This window comes from Mus caroli, unplaced genomic scaffold, assembly GCF_978045245.1.
Source record: "Mus caroli unplaced genomic scaffold, Mus_caroli_1 scaffold_8, whole genome shotgun sequence".
Taxonomy (NCBI): domain Eukaryota; kingdom Metazoa; phylum Chordata; class Mammalia; order Rodentia; family Muridae; genus Mus; species Mus caroli.
The window spans coordinates 21142807-21167318 of record NW_028227263.1 but is presented as its reverse complement, the minus strand read 5'-3'; positions in this window follow the sequence as shown (position 1 = coordinate 21167318).

The following is a 24512-nucleotide window of genomic DNA, read 5'->3' as shown; positions in this document are numbered from 1 at the left end:
CTCATTAGCATACCTCGGGCCAGGCAGTGACTCAGCAAAAAACTCTTTTGCACATGCGCACATTGGTTGTTTACCCATATTCATGGGTGGTGGCCAGCTGTAGCCAGCGCCATCTTGTAATGGCATATGTGGCTTCCCACACACTGTGGTTCTTTTGACAACTTTTTTTCTCTTTAAGTGCCATTTCAGATACTGTTACCTTGGAGAGAACTGCTTTGAAAAACAAAATGGAAGATTTTTGATCCTCTAGACCTTTCCTGCACTAGCATCCTTATCTATTCCCTTCACAACACACCATTCTCCCGATTGGCCTTGTTCATTCACTCTGTCTTATAAACATAGGAGCCAGAAGATGGGAAGGGACTCATCTCTCTCCAGTACCTTAAGCAGTGCTGGGAATCCAGTATCTATTTAGTAATAATGTGTTAAATCAGAGGACAAAAACAAAATACAGGATGGATATTTGCACTTTTTAAAACCAAACTCCCTCCTTAATTTATGTACCTAGGTATGCATTACTTCAAAGTCTTACCCAGACTTTCATTTCCAACTATCTCAGTTAGCTAAGAAATAGTTCAGAAATATTAAATGAACATTACCAGAAATAAGTAATGGATAAGTTAATTGTATGCTGTTCTGTGGGGTGTGATGTCACCAAGCACCCCCTTGCTCCATTCTGTCCAAGTTATGGATCCTAGCTTTGCCCAGTGTATTCACACTCTTTGCCCAGTGTATTCACACCACTCTTTATACCCACCCCTATTTAGTCATTCAATGTACACCTCCATCTTCAGATTAATTTGCATAATGGTGTGCTTATATTCTACTAACCCTGATTGTACTTACTAATGGTCCCAGAGTACAAGAGTTAAGTAGGCCAAAGGGGAGCCATAAAGCACTTCCTTTAAATAAGAAGGCACATCTCTATTATTTAATAAAAAGAGAGAGGAGAGAGAGCAGAGCTTGCTGAAGCTACACATGTCTGTGGTAAGCTGCTGGGAATCCTTCATTATGTTTAGTTTATGGGTTAATTTTCATCATCAGCATGGGTGCACAAGAGACAGCAGTGTGCACAGAGCTTGGTATTCCCAAGTTTCAAACAGTCATTCACTGTGTTGGAAGATGTCCCCCAGACTCATGGAGAGTCATGTGGTACTTTAGAGCATCAGGGTTTCCTACAGTGATGGACTCTGGCCCCTATCCTCAGCTCGTCAGTATAACTTTTCAAGTGTCTTCTGATGCCCTTAGAGTAAGTGCATGGACTATCTTCATTTGAGGTACTTCACTTCTATTCATTAATGGTGTTGCCAGCCAGCAGATTCCCTGGCAGCCACATCACTCTCCCTGTGCTTATAAGCTTAATGTAAGAAAGCAAAGAGGCTGAGTTTTTAAGCCTTCTATTTCCTTTAAGCCACATGTCCTTGAGCATCTAGCTTTTAAATAGGAATCCAGGGCCTTGCATTCATCCTTGTTAAACTTCATCACAGTGATGACAGGTATCTGTGTCATCTTTGCCAACCTGGAGCCTGATTTGTGCTGGAGCTGCTAGTGTACCAGACCATCTGCAGAACAGCTTGGCTGCCAGTAAGGGTGACTGACAAGAGAGCAAACCAATCCATGGACTGACTTGAGTGTGAGTCTAACCAAGGCAATGGAAATGGAAACTCCATGAAAACTGCTTTAAAACTATGGCAATCACAATATTACTTATGACTGGGTAATAAATAATACCAAGACACAACTGCTTAGCACAACTTCTTTCCCATCCTCTGTGACTAGATGCAACTACTCTGCTTCTGGTGGTATTGGTTGGAGCACAGGGAAGACTACAACTTGTGGTGGCCTGGATCACACACAAGCACCTGGTGTTGGATATCCTCTCAAGGTATAGCTTACTATGGTCTTCTGCATGCGGGACATTCTGATGGTTGTTTGGATTTTTCACAGCACACTGACTGGGTACCAAGGTCAGTGCCCTGAAGTGGAAACTTAAGGGTCCTTTGGAAAGTCAGTTGGATGGTGTTTTGCTGTGGCAAACACATAAAGGAACATTTCCCTGAAGTGGACACAGGTGTGAAAGGCTAAGGCAGACTCATGAAGGAAGGTTTCGCTGAAGCAGACATAGGAGAGAGGATGTTCTGCTAAAGCAAGCATGTGAAAGGACACCGATGAAAGATTCTTTACTAATGACCTTACGTTGCATAGTTGAGCTGCTTTTGTTGTGTCACCATAGAGAGAAATGCACCGAAACCCTCTGGTGGTGTGCTGTAGTTTGTTACCACATCCATGGACCCAGACTCAGGCTGATTGGATGCCCATGCTGAGGCAAGACCTGTACTGAGCCAAGGCACGTGGTGGACATGTGATGTTTGGAAGGTGTAAATAATACTCCATGGGGTGATGGAAACAGAGCACAGCTAGCGGTGCAATGCTTCTGGGCCTCCTATCTTCACTGATCTTCCCTAACCTGAGAGGTAAAGCTGAGAACTTCTCCTCAGGTTCCTGTTAATCCCTCTTGCTGACTCAAGCCTAGGCTGAGGCCTTACTGTCTTTGCCAGATTGTGTCACCTCTGTTGCTAACCAGAGTCCATGGAACTGGACTTCTGGTGTATCTGTGGGGTGTTTGCAAGTGGATGGAGCTGCTGCTGCCTGCTAACCTGTGAACTGAGCTGCTGATTTCCAAATAACATGGATGGGAATTGCTCCAAAGAACCTTTCTAAACAGGTCCACTTCCCCCATATCCTTTCTTTCCCACTACCTCTGGTGGGTGGTGGGCTACAAGGAAGGTTAAAGTGTTTAGGAACCGCCATTTAAAATAGGATTTGAAAAAAAATTAAAGTTACAGTGGACCAAGGGGTCAAGGTGGAGACCAATGCCCTTGTAAAATTAAGCTGAGAGGCTACTCAGCTCCTTCTCACAACACACTGATGACCAGAAACAATTAAGGCTAGAACTGAGGCTTGGTGGGTAGAGATCTGTATAATCAAGCCCTTGACAGTTCATCAGAAAAGCACTATGCTCTGATATTACAGAGTCCAATAAGATGTTTAGAGTGAATGTAAGGTTTTGTATATATAAATTCTCAGACAAAACAAAACAACAGTAGAAGTACACCCCCAAATCAGGAGTGTGCATTTATTTAGAAGCACAGATAAGCTAGAAGTTCACAATAATCTCTGGTGATATCTCTGCACAGATAATCTGTGGATTTAGGGGTTTCTCTTTTTAGTTGTAACTCTGTTACAATATCTCTTTCATTTCTAAATATTTCACACACCACACACACACACACACACACACACACACAGAGGGAGAGAGGGAGAGAGAGAGAGGCAGGCACATACATGCTTATATTACACTTCTCTCTCATTTAAAAGCCTGTCATGTGTTTAAGGAATCGAAAATGCTATGTACCCTGATTTGACTATAACACATTAAAAAACATATATTAAATTCTCATTCTGTGCTTCATAAATATGTATAATTAAAAAGAAAGCCTTGTTAGCAAGTACTTATAAATAAAACATAAAATGAAGAAAAACTATTTTAAAAAATTTGTAAAGATGTATCACCAACATCATACACGGGATGGTATTGAAAGTTCCTCTCTTCCATGATTTTAGTGTCCTATAGATTATTTCATCCAGCAGCCCCATGGTTAGGCATGGGCATTGCCTTGTTTGTTTGTTTGTTTGGTTTTCTTTTTTTGGTATCTCATTGCCAAAAGGCAGGTGAGATATGAGTCATTGGAAACAAGACTCAGCAAAGGGCTACCACGTGGCTATAAGCTTTCATGCATCTCAAGAACAGCAATGTTCCCACCTCACTGTGGCCTCAGCCTCAGATTTTATGAGGGAACCCGGGTGCTATTCCTTAGAATTGGTCTGTTTTCGTCCCTTAGAACCATCCTCCACACAAAGCCATAAACAGCAAGGCAAGGGACAGGTGTCCTAGAGTTCAGTCAACCCTGGTCCAGACAGGACGCTGAAATCTCACACACATGTTCTCAATTCTCTCTGCTCTGCAGGCCAGAGGATAGGGATGGATCAAATCCCACTGGTGTTCCCTGGACTTTTTCTCAGTAGCTCTAACTGCTACCTGAGCAGTGGATTTTGACTTTTGTGTAATCCTTTCCTCCTCTCCATCAGAAGTGGCCTCTTCACAGCTGAAAAGCTCTTTAAGCTTCTTCTCATTCTTAGAAATATGATAGAGAAAAAGTAAAATAAAATAAATAAAAGAATGAAAAAAAAAGAAATATGATAGATCAGGATTTTTGTTTTTGTTGTTGTTGTTGTTGATTTTTGTTTTTTATTGAAAAGTGGCTCAGGCTTGGAAGAAGGCTGCTTGGTAGTCAAGGTACTTCCAATACGAAGAGGGCAGAAGAAGTTCAGATTGGAGAACTCACAGAAAATGCCTTTGGGTAACAAATAGCCTGTAATTACAGCCTCAGAAGGTGGAGACAGGGAGTCCTGGGAGCAAGCTGGAGAGCAGCACTAGCTACGTTTGCCAAGTAAGGGTTTGTCTGAAGATCCTGCCCCAAAGAATAATATATTGACAAGCAGTTGAGGGAGATTCCGGCCATCAACTTCAGGTCTCCACATGCACGTGCATGTGTGTGCATGCTTGTGCATCATTAGCATACATGTGAACACACCACACCCATCACACACATAAGTATAAAAGACAATAAAAATATAAAAGACCTTTGAATTTTTTTAGTTCAAGCTAATATCAATCATCTTTCTCTTAACCTAACATTTTTTTGAGAGTTTCATACATACATGAGTATCTTAGTTAGGGTTTCTATTCCTGCACAAACATCATGACCAAGAAGCAAGTTGAGGAGGAAAGGGTTTATTCGGCTTACACTTCCATACTGCTGTTCATCACCAAAGGAAGTCAGGACTGGAACTCAAGCAGGTCAGGAAGCAGGAGCTGATGCAGAGGCCATGGAGGGATGTTCTTTACTGGCTTGCTTTCCCTGGCTTGCTCAGCCTGCTCTCTTATAGAACCAAGACTTCCAGCCCAGAGATAGCACCACCCACAAGGGGATCCCCCCCCTTGATCACTAATTGAGAAAATGCCTTACAGCTGGATCTTGTACAGGCATTTCCCCAACTGAAGCTCCTTTCTCTGGGATAACTCCAGCTGTGTCAAGTTGACACAAAACTAGTCAGTACACATGAGTATTATATTTATATCACTTCCATCCCTTCCTCTCTCACATCCAACTCATTGCGTGTCCCATTCACATACCTTCTCAAACACACAACTTCTTCAATTACTATTGTTTTTTTTATATACATTTGTGTATATAAATATGTACATGTAAACAACCTACTGCATGCATTTAGTGTTGCTCATCTGTTCACATGTTTAGTGCTGACCACATAGAGTAAGGTAACCTAACAAGGGGCATATCCTTGGAGAAAAGAGATTCTCTGTCATTTCAGCCATTGCTCAAAGCTCCTCATCTATAAGTAGGACCTTGTGGAAATCCCCGCACCTATGTTGGCATGCCAACTGCTGCTTTCATGACGCAGGTCTTGTAGAGGACACCATATTATTGAGGTTCCTTGTCATGTGTAGAAGACAGCAGGTAGCAGTTGATATTCTAGTCCTCTGCTTCTTACACTCTTTCTGCTCCCTCTTCTATGATGGCCCCTGAGCTTTTGGTACAGGGATTGCAATGCAGATGTACCAACTAGGATTTGGCAGTGCATTGTCATGTGCTCTCTGCCTTGTAACCAATTGTGGATCTCTGCAGTCGTCTCTGTCTGTTCCCAGATAAGCTCTGATTAGTGGTGAGAGCTACACTTACCAGCGTTTATAAGGATAAGTATTAGGAACACATTTATAAATTATATTGTTTTAGGAAAGTGACAACTGTAGGTTCTCCTGTAAGGCCTGTGACCTCTTTTCTGGGTAGTTGGCTAGATTTAGTACATACGACGCCTTTGTCTAGATGAGGGTTTCTGGAAGGTGGTTCTTTAGGTTTTTCTGAGGCCTTAATAAACAATACTGTATTCATGCCTTTTCCTTGATCTTAAAAACCTGAGGCCATATTTTAATGGCATTCCCTGAGGTTTGACTATTTTCTCTCAGGGTTTTATTTACTTCAAGAGTCTTTTTACTTGAAAGAGAGACTTGAAATAAAACACCTTTCCTGAACCTCAAGTTCATGTTTGACATCTGAAAAAAAATCAAATATAAATTCTGCTTGAATATTTACACATTTCCCTCTTTATGCTTTCCTCCACTCCATATTTTAATATAGGGAAAATCCAATTAATAAATTCAGTATTCTTGAAATGTTAACAGTTCAAGAGTTATTCAGTCTGATTTTCCACTCCCCATCTTAGGTAAAGTGACCACATGTTGCTATGTCTAGCACACATTTCTTTTTTCTCAAAACTCCAACAGTCGTTTCCCTACTGCCCTTCACGCTTCTGGGAGCAGTTCCCTTGATGACAGTCATCATCTGCTTGCGGTACACAACACAAAACCATATCACAGTGACTCTTCTCCGCTGGGCATGGAAGTTGGTGCCCAAACTGCATTACTCTAAGAGGTGATGGTGGTGGCAGAAGATCTTTGAAGACTTGATTATCCAGCTTTCCTCAACTGTGATCTAGTGAAGGAAACACCTGACAGGGCAAACCCAGACTAAGCAAAGGAGCACACACCAGTCCTTCCGAAAAGAGGGTCAAGTCCATGATGCCACAGAACACGTGGAATGAAAGCATGACTGCAGCCATCTTCAGAGACATAGCTGTATCATTATACTCACTTTACCAGTCCTCAGCTCTGTTTATAAACAACCCCTCCCCCTTGGGATCCACTGATTCTTATCTTCATTTTTGTAGATGAGCAAACAGAGGCACAGATAAACTAATCAACACAGGTTGAGCATCTCTCATTCAACACTCTGAAATCCAAATGATCCCTAATGCAAAGCATTTGAACGCTGGCATGGTGCCAGGAGTAGAAAACTTAGTCCTGATTTCCAGATGGATTTCAGCTAAAATGCAGGTGTACTAAAGGAAAAAAAGTCTAATACTGCATTTCCTTCAGGCTATGTGTATATGGCATCTATGAAACAAACGAACAAAAATATGTTCTAACTGGGAAAATACGTTTTCACTAGATATCAAATGCTAAAACTGCAAATACTTAAAAAACTGAAAAGAAGATCAAAGTCAGTACTTCTAGTCCCAAGAACCTAGGATAAGGCATGCTTAACCTGTATCCTGAAGGTTACAATCATATATGTCACACAACTGAAACTCAACCTCACGGCAGTTGGTTTCTGAATCTCCTTGCTCAATGTCTGTTCAGACAAAAGCATATCATTTCTAAGTGGCCAGACCTCTCTCTGCATGAGTAACCCATCTTACAGAGAACACATCTCTTGCCATACCACATTCATTCATTCATTCGTTCCCTGAGTATTTACTGAAAGACTGCTAACTACAGGACACTGTTTTGAATGTTGGAAATGTCATGGTGAACAATTCAAAAAAATTATTCCAGTGTTCAAACCGCCTATAATATAGACTGTAAAAACAGCAATTATGAATTTGAAATAATTACTATTATCATTTCCTTATGTATTCAAAGAAGCAGTAAACTGCACCAATGGGGGCAGTTTCAAAGATTTAGTGATTCAGGATTTGGCACAGGGTCCAAGAAATTTAAATATTTAACATTTAACATCATATTTCCGAGATTGATCAAATGCCATGCCCTTTCTGCACAGCAGCTCTTGCCTCTCGGAACCTCCAGGTATCACCAATCACAGATAGAGCAGGGGCTGTCTGGCTTGAGTGTCCTTGATGACGGACAGAAAGAAATGTACCCATTCTGTGGCTCACTGGCTCTTCACACCAAAGGGGAGGTCCCGTTTGCATCCCTGTTTTCTTGTGAATGAAGGTCCTAATTCTTCCCGATTTTCCTCAGTTCCCGTTCCCTGTGATTGTGCTACAAGGGAAATTTAAATAAATTCAGAAATCTATAAAAGGTTCCTGGTGGAGGTGACACTTCAAAAGCACAGGAAACTTCACAACTTTGATGGCCATCTTTGAAAAACGGCCACACCAATTGCTTTCTCTAGTGCCTATTTTTGTACCTGTGGCCAACAGGAAAAGGCCTCATTGCCTGGTCCAGTGATCAGAGGCCTGTCTGAACAGACTTGCAGCAGGACAATAAGTGACTCATTCAAACTCTTGGAACTTGGTTTCATCTTCTGTAAGATAGTGGACAGGAAATCTCAAAGATCACTGGGTTTGTCTTTAAGCACGTGGTAGCAGCCACTAATTAGTGGGGGGTCAGCATAGAAGAAGGCTGGTAGAGAGAGAAAGGCTTTCCTCTTTACTGGGAACTGCAGAAATGGTGGTTCATCAGACCTCAGTTGAATAAACCTACACATTCTAAATGTCCCACAGGATGGCTGTGGTTCATGCCCTCCTCCTGGGAGATGTTCTGTGACCTTTTGGAGTATCTCCCTCAGTAGGCATCTTTGCATATGTGGAATGTTTTACCATGTCAGACAGTTCATGCCAACAATGTATCCGACAGTGAATCATCTTTGTGTATGCTTGGTCCTTGGACCACACTAGAGTAGTGCCACACTACGTCTGGCATGATATCTGGAGACTACGTCGCTGAGGCCTGCCATATTGGTATCCCAGGCCTATGAGTGAATTCCATAAAGTCCCTCAGTGCTGAGGCTTGGTTGAATTTCCTTGGTTGGGTGCATTTCTCATGAATCGGTACCTGGAAAACTAACTGCTCTCTACGTGACTCCACCAAAATGCACCATATAAATCTTCAGGGAGTGGCTTCCTGCCCTCTGATCTAGGCTAACTGGAGTGCTTATGCCTTCACCTTTCTCTAACTGATGACTGTGAGCAGAGGGGGCTTTCTTAGTAGTATGAGGGTAATCTTGGGGTTTCCTGGCAGACAGGAGGAGCTTTCTTTGTGATGTCTGACCTAGCCTGAGCTTCAAGAGGACTGTGATGGAGCTTCTATGCTCAGAAGCTAGATTTCGGGAAACAGATGCAAAGTAGCCAGCCAGAGTTTGAGTGGCAACTGCTGAGAAACCAATGCTGTTTGTACCAGTGTTGGCACCGAGAAGACACACCACCCACATCCAGGCACTCATGGCACTCAGGCATTTAATTTTTATTTTTTGACAGAAAGAAACTCTAGATATGAGAGAGGGCAGAGAGACATATGCATAATACCAGAATCAACCCAGCATACCCGCTTTCCAGCACCACTTGCTGAATTATAGATGGGTTCCTTCTGAGCACTGACAAGAATGCTCGGAGGGAAGCAAGTACCCCCTCACAGGCCGGAGCAGCAAAATAGGCCGAGCCTCAAATCTGATTTGAGACTTCTGATTTCCTTCCATATTTTATATTAAAAATATGTGAAGAATAAAGCTTATCGGTGTGCGCGGATATGGGATGGTTTCCAATATAGGCTGTGGGGAGATTAGAAACAAGATGAAGAAAAAAGAAACAGAGGGTGGCATTGTGTAAAGCAAAGAAAATGAACACCTATATACACATGATGCAATCACTTTTTATATGAGATATTCACATAACGCTTTGTGTTCCCTCTCTTTCGTTATGAATATATACTTGCATCATATTTATCTTTCTCTGCCCTTGTTTCTCTCTCTGTTTGTGTGTCTCTCTCTCTCTTCCTCTCTCTCTCCCTCACAGACACACAAACACACAGACACACACACAGACACACACACCTAAGTATCAAAAGAAATGGTTGCTGTGAACATGTATTGCAAGGTAAGTCCTTCAAGAACACACAGACTCATAAAACCAATAGAATATATTTATTTGATGACACAATGGCCAGCAGGCTATGTCGGTGTGTACCCCAAGTCTCATTGTTCTTTGCTTCTTATGTACAAAAACCACATCCTGATTGACACATATCTGTTAGCAAGAACAGTCACTGAGAATTGAAATTTCAGAAGCCAAAAATCAAGGTTAGTGCCTTTAGGGACTTTCCAGGATCCTGGAACTATTTAATAGGTCTTTGATGGATTGGGTCTTTATTCTGGCATGTGTTGGGGCCTACCTGCTGGGTTTTAGGGTCACAATGGTGCCTCTAACATGGAGTCAGTTGTGCTAAAGTCTTGGGGTCTGATACATGAGATACACTGATACATGAGAAGCTTCTGGGAGGGGAGATGAGAAGCATGTATGCTTTAGATGCGGGGCAATACTGTTACAAAGCATCCTAGGCTAAGAAGCTTAAAACAGGCAGGCACATCTTAAAGTGAATTGGCACAGCCATACCATACTGGGTCCTAAGGAGAGTTCTCTCCTGGCTTTGCTCAACTCCCAGAAACTTCAGTTCACATTCTTCTCTGGAGGGTCCCAATTTTCTTCTCTGGAGAGCCTGCATTTTTCCCACTGGGGCTGAAGACTGCATCCCTTTACCTTGTTCCAATCCTAATTCTGCCCCTGAGGTCCTCCTCCCTCCTATAGGGACCCTGTGACTACCTGGACTTTACATCTCTGTGTGCAAGTCAGTTACAGCAGGATGATCCTGTTGTCCCTGTCACACTGCACTGCCACAGGCTTCAGGCTTGAAGATGTAGACCTCCTCGAGACAATTACTCTGTCTTAGAAAATCGCTGTCACTGGGCATGCCTGTCATCTCAAAATGTTTTACCATGTATAAAATGGTAAGATCTAAAACTGTACTTATATTTGATGGGGCAACTCCTACCGTTAGTTAATTTTTGAACTGTTTCTTTACCGTTTTGGAATCAAACCCAGGTCCTTGTGAATGATCTGCTTCTGATCTACATCTCTAGAGCTCAACAGCTATTCATGTGTGTGTGTGTGTGTGTGTGTGTGTGTGTGTGTGTGCTGCTTTCCTTTGTTCTCAGAAGCAGTTGTATTTCTTATTTATTGTGATTCTGTATTTTTAAGAGGGATGCACAAGCACTGAGTATAGGATGAAGCTGGGGCACACTTCTGTAATGTTTTCTATCTTGGGGGAGACTTCTTTCTGTTCTCTTAGGTCAGTCAATTGTCATGGTAAATACATGGTAGATACAGTTACAAGCTACACAGGGCCTCAGACTGGTACTTACTTGTCTACCTCTGACCCAGGGGAAGCAGGCAATTACAGAGGCTCAGTTCCTTCATTGCTTCTATTTCCAAGCTGTGGGTCCTTCACGATGCAGCTGGATCCTGGGAAGGGCAGCAGGCAGTAGAAGAGATATGCCTAGTGTCTCTTGCCAGGAACATATTGTATATCTTCCAGGATGGCATCATTTTCTGACTGTATATTTATGCCAGAGCTAGTGCTCCAAGGAAATACCATGATCAACCAAAGCATGATTTTCCTAGGAACAACAGGGGCATGAGGCTGTCAGTCAATCTGATAGAGGGACCTCCCCTGGCTCTTTTCTGAGGAGCTCATGGCCATGAGGGAGGAAAGCATCCATGATGCACATGTTTCTAGTTCACCCCCTTCCCTTGGGACTTAGATGATTCATCCTAGTGTCTCCCATCAGGCCCTGGGCTGAGGCTCCTTTAGGGAGAGAAGGGTTTCTAAGATATTAAAGGGATGCTATTATGGCAATTACCCTTGAGCTGGCACCAAGCATGGAGACTTTCAGGAGATGTTTTTTCCTCTTATCTGACTGTACGTTTGGGATGCTTAAACATCCCAAATATATCAAACACCCATTCAACCCATAAGCAACTCAGGTCAGTGAATCTCAGACAAGAGAAATCACAGGAGAGAGGTGAAGGAGCAAATAAAACAGATACCCAAGACACACAGTTTCCAAAGAACAGGCCTGCCCTGGACGAAGAAGCACTGGGAGATGCCATCCTCTGTGGATACAGCCAGATCCTTTAGGTCAGTCACATATACATTTATTTGTTTTTGCACAAAATTTCTCTAACATATCCCAGGCAGGTTTTAAACTCCATATCTTTGTGCCTTGGCCTCCCTACTGCTTACATACAGACACTTGCCACCACACCCAGCTATCTTCTGTCATTTGTATTTATAGTCTACAGACTTGGGGCTGCATACTAGAAAAGACCTTTCAGAATAGAATGAGTTTGCCCTGCCCCACCCTTCACTTTCTCAGTAGTCAGACATCGTTCTTGCAGAGTCCAGGGAAATGTGGTATAGCTTGGAACATATGGACCTTAGTCTATATAGAAGAAAGATGCACAAGCAGTCACCTGTAATCACAGCACTCAGTGAGCAGGAAAATAATGAGTTCAGGGGAACCAGGGTTGGATAAGGCAAACCCTGGCTCACCACCCTCCCCCCCCCCCCCCCCCCCCCGTACACAGAGCAATAGAAAGCTGCTGGTTTATAGAATTGATTTTCATGGGAATTTTTTCCTTCCACGGCCATGCAGCAAGTATTTAACTAGAACCACAACTACAGCGGCAGGAAAAGCAAGTCTTAAATTGTCTTGTAGCTCAGTAGACCAACTGCATAAAGTCCCGGAGACTCACCGGAGAAGCCTGGGAGGAAACTAGACACCTGTGACTGTGTCGAGATTCTCGGGAACCTGAGGAGTTTTCCTCCTCAATGAAACAATGTCTCATTCTCCTGTTGGAAGAAAAAGGGGGAAAACTGAATCCAGACATTCAAAATAATTTTCAAGAGACATAATTATATCCTTCTTTTTAATGGTACATAAAGGGGGTTCCCCTATCTAACACACCCACAAGACCTCAGCATAAAATAAATAAATTTAGTATTGTCCACATGCCTCTCTGGCATTTAAAAGCCCTTCTTGGGGAAAAGAATTTATTAAATATTGAAATCAGTTCAATGTCTCTTGTTGGAGCCTGTGCTTTAATAGGCTTGTTAAATTTAGATTATGGTAAATAAAAGAGAGAATAAGATGAGTATTTCTCCCACTCAGAGATCCTGAATGCCACAGGATAACTGGATATTGCTAAAGAAATTTACCAGTCTTGATTCACCCCTGTGTGGGAGGAAGAGAAGAATACTTCAAGACAACATCGGACAACTCTGTTCTGCAGGTCACACAGCCTGTCTCCTCCCCAGAAAGAGCAACAAAGCCTTTCTTCTCTTTCCGTTTGTCTTAGTTAAGGTTTTACTGCTGTGAACAGACACCATGACCAAGGCAACTCTTATAGGGATAACATTTAACTGGGGCTGGCTTACAGGTTCTGAGGTCCAGTCCATTATCATCAAGGCAGGAACATGGCAGCATCCAGGCAGGCATGGTGCTGAAGGAGCTAAGAGTTCTACATCTTTATCTGACTGCTGCTAGCAGAAGACTGACTTTCAGGCAGCTAGGACTAGGATCTTAAAGCCCACATTCACAGTGACACACCTACTCCAACAAGGCCACACCTACACCAACAGGGTTACACCCTCTAACAGTGCCACTCCCTGGGCCAAGCATAGACAAACTATCATACCTTTCATAGTCCATCTCATTTCTGACTTGTATTATAAATATACATATATTAATTAATATATTATGTATAACATATATAGTATACTATATAGGCTATATAGTATATATAACACATATATACTGTATATACTACATATTATGTATAAACTATATATTATGTATATATAACAGACATATAGGATATATAGTATATGTATGCAATAAATTAATAATATGGAATATATTACTAATAGCATGGTTCCAAGCACTGTACCCAGTTAACTCTGAATACTTGCAGTGCTCTATGAGGCGCTATTACAACTATTATCATCACTGTCATTGTTTTAATCATTATGGTTATTATTGCTGCCTATAGATGAGAAAAGTGAGACACAGAGAAGCTAAGCAAAGTATCCAAGGCCACACAGTGAAAGACAAAGCAAGGATTCAAACTCAGGAATCCGGATGTATTTTGTATCTGTCTAGCTGCCAGAATACATAGTATCTTCTATAAAACTAGGTACTTTCCATAAAAAGCTAAAGTATGCTCTTATCCCCAGCCCAATTCCTGAGCCTCTCCTTCTCATGCCCTAAGTTAACCATTACAACCATCTTGGGAAATAATTTTCACACATATGAAAATAAATAGAATCACCATGTTTCTGAGCCTGGTGCCATCATTCTCAATCATTCCTATAGCTACATTTTCATTGAAAAGCAGCCCCTTGTGGCTATATAACACCCCATTCAGCTTTATGTAGGGTTTCCCATATTGATAGACAGGTTGCTTTTGATATTTCACTAAATTAAACAGCACTGAAGCATATGGGCAGGTCTGTCTCAAGGGCAGACCGCAAAGGCAGGAGCTCAGGAGCCCTTTATCCTTTAACAGGTAGCTCCAGCTTACATTCTTTGCAGTGGTTCATGGAGATGAAGGCTTCTTCAGTCTCTTCATCACTTCCATTCTATAGGGTGAGTTTCAATGACTTCTTGTTTCCAGCCCCTTTGTTGATTGATTGTTTGATTGGTTCATTCATTCATTCATTGATATAGGGTCTCAGGATACAGCCCAAACTGGCCTCACACTCAAAGCAATCCCTGTCTCAGCTCCCAGTCTGTAGAGTGCTAAGATTTCAGTCACAGTCTACTGCTACAGAATTCTCACCTTTAACTTTTCGGCTTTTTGTTCTCCACCCACAGAATGCTGTCGGGATGCAGAGAGCAGGAAGAGTTTGCTTCTGGGCAGAGGAAAGCAGACCCTCAAAGGTAAGGGTAGGTGATGGGTGAAGGGCCCACAGTCCTGACCTGCATTTGAAGCTGGCTGACTTATCTAAAGCTCGTAGCTTCTCTAGGGGTGAAGCACACCTGTGTGGATGTTTGACTTATATAGGGAGGCTCTATGGACTACCAGAAAGCCTTGGCTGAGTAGTGCTGTGTCATGGCTCAGAGTTGTCTGCTAATGAGTTCCAGGCAGTGCAGACTGTCTGGTCTCCACCTAGTTTCTTTTATCAAGGTCCAGCTCAGTGACCTCCTATTCCATTCTGACTCATTGCCCTTTACCACCACACTTGGCTCCCATCACTTTAATAACCAAACATTAAAAAAACAACAACAAAAAAAAACAACCAAACAAACAAACAAACAGAGGCTGCCAATCTTCTGGGTAAAACCTGAGAATGCTTTTCTCTGCTCTGCTGTTCAGCTTGGCCCTTGACCACTCGATCTACTTTTGCTGCATGTTTAGCCCATTCAGAGTGATTCAAGGCTAAATTTAGTGGTTTCCTTGATTCTTAGACAAATATAGTAAAATAGAATGTTAATGGACTTTTTACTTTGAGATGTGGCAAAGCTATTAGGATTTCTAATATTCTCCAACCCTCAAATGCTATGTGCCTATTTATAGGAAAATTCAAAGGCCTGTGACTGGAGAGGGTGGTCTCCAATCACAGTACCCAGCTCTTAATTCCACAAATAGTTGGTGAGGAGGTGCCAAGTTTTGGTATGGCAATAAGTACAAGAGATACGGACATGTCACCACACACATGCTGTTCTGTTCCCCACAGAACTTCAGATCGGTGACTGCCTGCTTCATTGAATCAAGTGTCTACTTTTTAATATTTTTTTTCCTGTGGCTCATATATTTCCTAAGATCTCTACCCCAATTTGTTGGCTGGCCTTTGCAAAGCTGCCCACTTCTGCCTGTCCAGGCTGGTTACTGCTTCAAACATCCACCCCTGCCATGAGATCTCTACAGGGTGTGCATGAATATTTTGGAAACACAATCAATATCTGCATTTACTACAACTGGCCTGGTTCTGTTAAAATACTTCAGAACAGAGGGTGCTAGACCTTGCAAATACACATCTGCTATTCTCCCCGAGGGATTTCATGGGTCACCCCCATGTCTGCATTTCTTAAGGGCACAGCCTAACTGATTTTGTTGAGGACTGTCTAGGGACAGAAATTGCATATTCCTCCAGTGTGTAGGGAAAATTTACTCACACACTGAGAAACAGAAATTATGTGTCATAATTTAAGGATTTATGTATTTGGTTTTTTTCCTTGACATAGAGCTTCTATAACACTTAGGATTCCCTGAGTGACAAGAACATTATTTAGTCTACCAAGCCTGAGACTGTGGTAACAATGGTTATTATGGTGGGCACATGTAGATTCAGGATGGAGGCTGGTTGCCAGAGCAACCAACCATGTAGAAAGAGGGCTGGGCATTTCTGCCTTGTTTCTGTTCTATGGGGAGGGTGGAGACTGAGTTGGTCATCAGTCTGATGTTATTCTTAGTAGGCAAGTTGTGGAATCAGCATGGGTATCATCAGCATGTAAAAGGATGAAGAGGATGTGGTGTGATTTAACTGTAAAGAAAGAAACTATGGGCCAATAGCCACTTATCAGTGACTATATACCATGTATGTTCTTTTGTGATTGGGTTACCTCAGAAGCTCGGAATACCCAAGATACAATTCACAGACCAAATGAAGCTCAAGAAGAAGGAAGACCAAATATGGATACATCAGTCTTTCTTAGAAGGGGAAACAAAATACCCATGGGAAGAGATACAGAGACAAAGTATAGAGCAGAGACTGAAGGAAAGACCATCTAGAGATTGCCCCTACCAGGGGATCCATCCCATCTACAGTCATCAAACCCAGACACTATTGTGGATGCCAGCAAGTGCTTACTGACAGGAGCCTGATATAGCTGTCTCCTGAGAGGATCTGCCAATGCCTGGCAAATACGGAGGTGGATGCTCTCAGCCAACCATTGGACTGAACACAGGGTCCCAAACAAAGGAGCTAGAGAAAGTACCCAAGGAGCTGAAGGAACTTGCAGCCCCATAGGAGGAACAACAATATAAACTAACCAATACCCCCAGAGCTCCCAGGGACCACACTACCAATCAAAGAATACACATGGAGGTACCCAGGCTCCAGCTGCATATATAACAGAGGATGGCCTTGACGGACATTAATGGAAGGAGAGGCCCTTGGTCCTGTGAAGGCTCGATGCCCCAGTGTAGTAGGATGCCAGGGCAGGGAAGCAGGAGTGGGTGAGTTGGTGAGCAGTAGGAGGGGGGATGGGATGGGGGTTTTCAGGGGGAAACCAAGAAAGGGGATAACATTTGAAATGTAAATAAAGAAAATATCTAATAAAAAAAGAATGAAACTATGTCATTTGCAGGCACATGGATGTAACTTAAGATAATTATGTTGAATGCAATGAGCTAGACTTGAAAAGACAATATCACATATTTTCTCTATATGTAAAATCTACACTGAAAAAGGTAATATGCAATAAAAGGGGACCATTTCAGGGGAAAAGAGCAAGGGGTAGGCATGAAAGAATAGTGGGTAAATATGATCAAATCTATGATATACATATATGAATATCATAATGAAGCCTGTCACTTTGCATAAATAAAGTATACTTAAGATTTTTAAAAATCATTAGCAAACAGTGATTTCTCCAATCATTCCAGTATAGTGAACCATCCATGAAAACATTTAAACAAAGTGATTCCGGGCCTTTGAGGTTGGTGTTGAGGGATGTGAAAACTCTTCTACCCCATTCATATCCTGCGTTTTGTGTCCTTTCCATTGACTGTTTAAAACTAAACTTTATGTGACAAATTGCACTGTGTCTTCTTTATGACTTGGCAACAGTGAACAAAGCAGTTCCTAGAACAAATGATCTGAACTAATGAAGGTGAACATGGTTGCTCAGAAGTACTGGGACTGCAGACTCTCTTGGACATGGAGTTCAGCTTGTAAGCAAAATCCTCCTGACTTTGTGATGGCTTCTCATGATGCCAGAATTCAATTTAATTGGTGGTTTCTCCTTTGAGGTCAGAGAACTAGAGACATGGAAAATTGATCAGTGTCAGATATCCCAAGAGAGCCTGAGGGATAGTTTTCCTCTGATCCAGGAAGTGGAGAAGGTGCCTCTTGTGATGATAAGCCCAGGGTCCCTCTCCTGCAGTGCCTTATCTGCCTGTGGAGGTGTCACTCTGGTCTCCCTTCATCAGCCTGTAGAGTCATGACCAAAGACCCAGGAAAGGTGCTGATACTCTGAACTGCCATTTGGTGAGCAACATCTTTGCCTTCATTTCAGGTCCAGGATTTGTATCTTCCAGCAGCATCCAGTGAGCTATAGAATCACAGCTGGATCCAGAGCAGAGGATCCCTCAGCCTTGGCTTTGTAAGAACTGGGAGCTCGTAGTCCTGTGGGTAGTGATGTTTGTGCATGGGATGGACTTTAACAGCACCTTCAGCAGTCCTGATCCTGTATGAGAGAGGCCAGCAGCACACAGCTCTGGGTATTGCTGATGCCTTCAGGAGCAGAACAACCCCTGGCTGAGAAGATTGCTCTAGTGAGAATAAGCATTTTTGTTCTTATTAATAACTAATGAGGTGTCATATGCTGGTTTTATTATGCTAAAATTATCATGAATCTTTTAAAAAATGTCCCATACTCATAGTGCTAACTGATTACATAGCGACCGGCTGCTCATGTGAGATAAAGAGGTGCATCTTGGGGAGCACGCTCTGGAGGAGCACACTGAACTTCTCAGATGCTGTCAAGACAGGCTAGGGAAATGTCTCTTCTCACTATAGAAGACAATAGCCTGGCAAGGCACATTTGGTTCAGCCATCTAGTCCTTATAGCAGGATGGGAAACACTCCGACGAGGTATATTCTTGCTCACTTCTGGTTTTCACGGTTTCAATTTTAGATTTAGATCAAGTTCCATGTCCTCATGGGAACTGTCTGTGTCATCTGAAAAATGCTAACAGCATCAGTAAAGCCACATTTAATTTTAAGGAAAAGAGCATTTAAATCTACAAACTCAGTTCGAGTAAAACCTAAACTGGTTCACATAATAGAAAACAGAGTGGTGCCCCTTCAGGCATAGCTGGATCCAGGAGCTGTGTGGTGTGACAAAATTTAATTTTACCTCTGTCTTTTAGTTTTCATATTGCATGGAGCCTGGTAGTGTCAGGCTCAATGACAGAGACTCTCCCTCAGAGTGGAGTATGCTCAGCAGTCCCTGCTTACATGCTATCATCTTCAGATAATAGAAATCTGCCTGTGTCCCAGCAGCAGTCACCCTTCGGTGTTTTGTTTTGTTTTGTTTTGTTTTACCTCTTTTGTTTTCCATTCTATTTGAGTGACAAGGCTATGTACATGGCCACCTTTAAAGCATCTTTGTTGCATTTTTTGGCTAGAGTCTACTTTATGTGCTAATTCCTGAATCTGGCTCAGAAAGTCAGAAGGGAGAAAGTTCCTCAAACTGCTGCTACTGAAAAAAAAAAGTATAATTATTTCTAGAGAGACAAAAAACCAACATGAGTTATACAGACAGACCTTCCTATAACAGATTTATAGAAAAGTCACTAGACTTAAATGTGTTAATCAGATGTGTTGGATTACTATAACAAAATGCTTGAGGCAATTGACTTATAAAGAAAAAAGAAGTTTGCTTGGGCTCACTATTGTGGAGGTCCCAGTCCAAGGTATCCCATGTGGATCCCTGGCAATGGCAGTAATGTCGTAGTGGAAGGATTCCACAGAGCACATTGCTTTTATAATGAATCAGAAAGCAAAGTGAGACTAGAAGGGGCATGCCTTCTCTTTGATGGTAATGATTCAGTCACCTAGCAGCATTCTGCCAGACCCCACCTCTAAAGGTTTCGTTTCTTTCTAGTGATGTTTTTAGGGGTGTTCAATGGAACATTCGGGCTTCTTGGAAGCATTCATCAGCAAACAAGCTTCCTATTGTAAATGAAGGAAACAGAGCCTAGGAATCTTGAGATCACCAGCAGTTCTCATCAAAACCAGACATGATCAAAGCCTTACTTTGACATGGCATCCAAGTTTCCACGGTGTAGCTAGAGATATGCCCATAATCCTGGACCAAATCAAAAGTCCTGGGATCAATTTGTTCCGTAATCAATGTGAGTGTGTTTACTTTGAAATTTTACTTGCTTAAAAAATAACCTGAGGTGCCTGTAAAAACATATTGATTCCCTAGTTACTATCTCCTTGATTAAAATTTACAATGCCTCCAATTTGGCCAAGGAAACTGATATCCTTATTACTGAGCAAGTTTGTAGAAGTTGCTGATGCCACTAATTCAAAGCCCTAGCTGAATTTTAACATCTACTGGAAGCAGGAGGGATTTGGAATGTTCCACTGTTTCCAGATGGTTCTAACGAACAGCCAGGTTTGAGAATCAATGCATTAAATAGCACCTGGGACCTTGGTATCAATAGAGAAGCCAATGTCTGATTCTACCTTAACAAGCTTGTGTGTCTAGTCTATCTGCATCCTGTGTGAGTCTAACACACAAAAATTTGAAAAGCACTGCTAAACAGTGGCAAGAACACTATCTGAACACATTCTAGAAATATGGCATATTAGGTCCAACTCTTGACTATTTAATCTGGATCTGCACTGTATCAACATTTCCAATAATTTGTGCACACCAAAGTTTGAGAACCTCATTCAGAAACTCATTTGAAGACCAACAGAGTCAATTAACCTGGTCCCTTGGAAGCTCTCAGAGATGGAACCACTAACCAAGGGTCATGAATGGGCTCAAGCGAGGCTTTGACATATAGGGTTGTCTTGTCAGGCCACAAGAGAGGATATGCCTAACCCCAAAGAGACTTGATGCAGCAGGGTTGGGGGATACACAGAAGGTCCCTACCTTCTCAGAGGAGAAGGTGAGGAGGGGTTGGGAGAGGGACTTTGTGAGGGGGTGACTAGGAGGGAGAACAGCATTCATGATGTAACAGACAGACAGATTGATTGATTGATTGATCGATTGATAGGTGGACAGACAGACAGACAGATAAATGTAAAAAGTAGCCATTGGGCTAATGATAAGGTCCACTGGGTAAGGCTGCTTGATGCTCACACCTAATAGCCAACATTTAGTCCCAAGAACTCGTGTAAAGATGGAAGGAGAGAACAACTTACAAAATTTCCCTTTGACCTCCATATACCATGTATGGAGTACACCATGGCACATGCATGTGCATGCCCACACACATCACATCACACAAATAATAAATAAAAATACATAATTTTTAAAATAGTTCATTCCCACTAGCCACTCCATGATACTCTGATTAACTGGGTGGCAATCTCTTCACCATCAATTTTATTTTTTTAATATTGTTTTCCTTTTTGAAAATTTAATTATAATATAAATAGATTATTTTCCAGTTTCCTTCCCTCCCCTCCCACTTACTACCACCCACCTCCTTTCTTTCAAATTTATGGCCTCTTTTTCTTAATGTCATTACATACTAGTATGCATATATACATATTCCTAAATACATCTGCAGATATTTCCAATATCCAGGCAGAGTTGAAAGTACCTCATAAAACGGGTGCAGCTTAAATGTCAGCTGCAGCACTTACCAGTAACATTAGTCACCTTGTCTGTAACACAGAACAGACCCACAGCACTGTGTCCAGACATTTCCTACACCTGGGGCTTTGCTGCATCCCCAGTATTCAGTCTTAGAGACTGGGAAACACTTGTTTGTATGCTCAAGTTCAAACACCTGTTGCCAAACAGAGTCCAGAAAATCAGGAGCTAAGCTCACTTTATTAGTAGTAGTAGTAATAGTAGTATTGTTATTTATTTATTATTAATCATTCTCATTGTCCTTATTACTTTAGACATGGCAAAGAGGATTATAATTTCCTTCTGGGATCAGGCTTGCTCCTTTCTCTAATACCATGGAGTCCTTGAAAGGAGCCTGGGTAGACGGTCTACCCCTTTGGATCCTGCTGCTGTTTAAGCAACAACTTTTGCTCCCATTCAAAAGTTAAATGGTGTTTTATGCAACAGTGAGTTTTGTTATGGGCTGAGAGGGAGATGCTGTCCTTCCTCCAACTCTTTTGGAGTCCTTTGCCTCATTAGGTGTTCAAACAATGAACCCACCACAGCAGACTAATAGGCAAAAGGAGCTCTTGCCTTCCTGCTACGTTGTCAACAGGCCTGCTGGATGTGCATGCATTTCTGACCTAATCAGCTGCCATCGGTCTCTTTATTGAGCTCCCTTGGAGCATCGGAGCAAGCTATATTTCACAATCTCACAGCTTAAATCAGTTTTCCTTTCAGAGAAAAGAGCCTAAGGATAAAAAAAGAATGTTGGACAAGGCTTGTGTATGCAAGACCCTTTTTGATGATGGCAAGTTTGTTTGCACAATCTGTGTTCTTTGCTTGAAGTCAGACCACAGGTTCCCTCAATAGGGCCAGAGAGATGTTCATGAGAATGTGTGTATCTAAATTCTAACTAGGACCTCAGGTCAGTCAGCATGCAGTTGTTCAACTGCAGAGCTTACAGGAGGGAGGCTTCTCCAAACATTTTGAGAATGGAAATGGTAGCTTATGGGTGTTTTGCTCTGGCTCCAACTCTGGGCAATATTGGCTTCCAGCGTTTTGTAATTATTTCTTATAAAAATTTTGTTTTGATCAGCATAAGATGTTTGTATACACAGCTCCTGTTTACATTGCATAATGATTAGCTCTGGATAATTAGTATGTATATCCAGCAGCTTAAACTTTGATCATGTCTTTGTGATGAGTTCATTCAAATTCTCTATTTTACTGTAGTTTCAGTGTGTGTGTGTGTGTGTGTGTGTGTATGTGTGTCAGAGAGAGAGAGGCAGACAGACAGACACAGAGAGACACAGACACAAAGATAGAGAAACAGAGAGAGTACACATGTGTAAATAAGTGTGTGCTCTTCAGAAGTAGACATCAGGACTCTTTCTCAAGCTCTCCCCTGCCTCCCCTGCTCCTTATTTTGGAAACAGGGCTCTCTCTCTCTCTCTCTCTCTCTCTCTCTCTCTCTCTCTCTCTCTCTCTTTCTTTCTCAATCTGAACTTATAGTTTTACTGATTGCTAGCTGTCCTGTCAGCTGTCTCCATAGATCCACCCAGATCCACCTGTCTCCTCATCTCCCAATGATGGGGTTATAGACATATGCACCGTGCTGACCTTTGATATGCCCGGGATCCAAACTCAAGTCTGCATTCTTGTACGGCAAGCACTTTACCAACGAAGCCATCTCCCAGGCCACTTCTAACTAATTTGATATATATATTGCATCACTGTTCCTTGCATGCACTCAATTGCACTACAGAACACTGGTGGTCACTCCTCATATCAAACACTAACATTGTTCCTATTGCCTGACTCCCCGGCCCCTCTACCCTGTGCATGGACGTGTCTTCATTTGACTTAACTACAGCTTTTTTTCTAAAGCAGTGATGACTTCAGTTGTTGTCTGAAAACCTAAGGAAATTGGACTGCATATGGACAGAACATATGGAATTATCTCTAAGGATTTCAGGTGTGCTTCCCAGTCAACATTCTTCAGTTTCTGTCATCTGCCAAGCTTACCTCCTGAGTTTGTCTTCCTGATAACCAAGTTACTGAAGCAGATACTTGCTTCCTATATGCACAAACCTTGTTAAAACCCAAGAGAACTTCTCTTCCCCAACACTAAAACAGTCCTGAACCTCTCACTGACTGTTCTAACTTACTTAACCTGCCTAATCCCGAAACTAATCATGTCTAGGAGGAATATAGTATATATTAATCAATCCAAGAGCAAAGTTATATTTGTCCAATGAGCTCTTTCTTAATAAGAACATTGATGTTGGGAAGAATGCCAACATTTTACCATGTAGTTCCTTCTTTCTAGCCAAGCATTAATATATATATGTATATATATATATATATATATATATATATATAATATATTTTAAATGAGAGAAACTATGAGTCAGTATAAGTTTTAATTCCTAAACCAGTTCAATGTGGGATTTGCAGACAGCTAAAATATTTCTTAAAATGAGGCACATGAGGCACATGGAGACCCCACTGGTTTCCAGAGAACTGTGCAAATTTGGCACAATGCTGTTGTAAAATGTTATAGCTTGAACCATAAAATTATATAATTATAAAGAGGAAGGCAGTTCCTATGTTCTAGAAAAGACAACAAAGAAAAAGGAAGAGGAAGAAGAGAAGAAAAGAACAGCATGAGAAGAAAAAAAGAAGGAGGAGGAGAAAGGAAGAGAAGGAAAGAAAAAAAGAAGAGAAAGGGGCAAAAACAGGGAAAAGAAAAGGAAAGGAAAGGAAGGAAGGAGGGAAGGAAGGAAGGAAGGAAGGAAGGAAGGAAGGAAGGAAGAAGGGAGGGAGGGAAAGAGAGAGGGAGGGAGGGAGGAAGGAAGGAAGGAAGAAGGGAGGAAGGGAAAGAGAGAGGGAGGGAGGGAGGGAGGGAGGGAGGAAGGAAGGAAGGAAGGAAGGAAGGAAGGAAGGAAGGAAGGATGGATGGCAAGAGAAAGGGAGACCGTAGCCCCATTTTTATTCCAATCCTTTACCCTCAGGATTTCATTGTCACTTGCTTTATCAAAGACTCAACTCCTTTATCTAATCACCAATGTTTTGATCTTTGTGCTCACGTCCTGAATCCATTCTTTTACTCTTACTTGTAGGAAACTGATGCTGTAGACTGTGTAGTTT